The sequence below is a fragment of the Protobothrops mucrosquamatus genome, unplaced genomic scaffold, assembly GCF_001527695.2.
Source record: "Protobothrops mucrosquamatus isolate PMUCROS unplaced genomic scaffold, P.Mucros_1.0 scaffold2675, whole genome shotgun sequence".
Lineage (NCBI taxonomy): Eukaryota > Metazoa > Chordata > Lepidosauria > Squamata > Viperidae > Protobothrops > Protobothrops mucrosquamatus.
This window is the reverse complement of record NW_015388722.1, coordinates 100,784-102,018: the sequence shown is the minus strand read 5'-3', so window position 1 is coordinate 102,018 and position 1,235 is coordinate 100,784. Positions and strand designations below refer to the sequence as shown.

Genomic DNA, 1,235 nt, shown 5'->3' with positions numbered 1-1,235 from the left:
ATTGATTTTAGAAGTCCTAGGAATTGTGAAGGGTGTATATTTACATTTGGGGAAGAGGATTAAGGAATGGATTAAGGCTTTAAACCTCCAACTATCCCCAAACCCATTTAAACAATTACAATTCCGCTACATGTAAATTTTATACTGAAATCAAGGGGCAAAGGCCAAAATGTTTGATCTTACCACACACTCCACAAAGTTCTGAGGGTATCAGGGAGGAATATCATTGACTTTATATCAAACATGGGATTAAGAAAAATTCTGTTGAAGGTCAATCTCCCTGAAGGTTGTAAGGAACTTTATATCATTTGTAGTTAGGACCAAAGATTATTATATCATTTGTAGGTAGGACCAAAGAAACCATTCAGGTTAAAGCAAATCCAAGCATGAAAGGGGTTATTCATTCTCTTCTTTTCCTCTTTATGACACCCTCTTTTCTCTCCCCCCCATGTAGTAAGTTTGGCAACTATAGTGTGGGAACTTAGCCCCCCTGAGAGAAGGAAATATTTTGGGGGATATTAAAAAGGCAGAATATTATATTTCCCCAAAGGAAAGCAGGCCCAGGTTTTCTTAATAGCCCCAAACAGAAACTCTGCAGACCAGGTCTATAGAAATGCAGATTTGATAATCCCATTCAAAAGGTCTAAGGCCCCATTCATGAGCAAATAGTGTTTGCAGAAACCCATTCAAGACAAGATCTTTCAAAATCCCTTGGAGCAAAACTGATAGCTAACAATAGCAGAGTGATAGGATTAGAACCAGCAACCCCTCATCCATCCAACACAAGACATAGCCATCAGCCACAGCCCCAGATAAGGAGGACATGACTGTTTAGGACATAATAGGATTAACACACCACCATCAGAATACAAAAAGGGCACACTCAGACTCAGATCAAAGTATATGACACAGGAAATACAAAGCCACAGGAACAGGAACAACTCCAAACACAAAAGCCCAAGAAGGTATAAAAACCCACCACTCCCAGCAACATATGGTCAGCTGCTCCAGAGCCACGTTTTGTGGTTCTGCTCTTCAATAAACTACAACCTTCTTTCTAAAGCAGTCTCAATTTTGTTTATTCCCAGTTTGAACTGGACCCTGAGGATTTTTCTTGCAACAATAGTATGCCTACTAAAAGCTTGAATCAACAGCTTGCAAAGAACTCTGAAATCAGGCCATAGGCTCTACATTCCTACATTTGCCTTATGTGCATGTAAAACATGATAATTTCA

At 39.4% G+C, this 1,235-nt stretch overlaps 1 protein-coding gene across 1 annotated transcript in view; it reads right to left on the bottom strand.

Moving 5' to 3' along the window:
- Nucleotides 1–1,235, bottom strand: part of LOC107296166 (aldehyde dehydrogenase family 3 member B1) — a 35,483-nt gene that overhangs the window by 7,492 nt on the left and 26,756 nt on the right. The gene's annotated exons all lie outside the window — the stretch shown is intronic.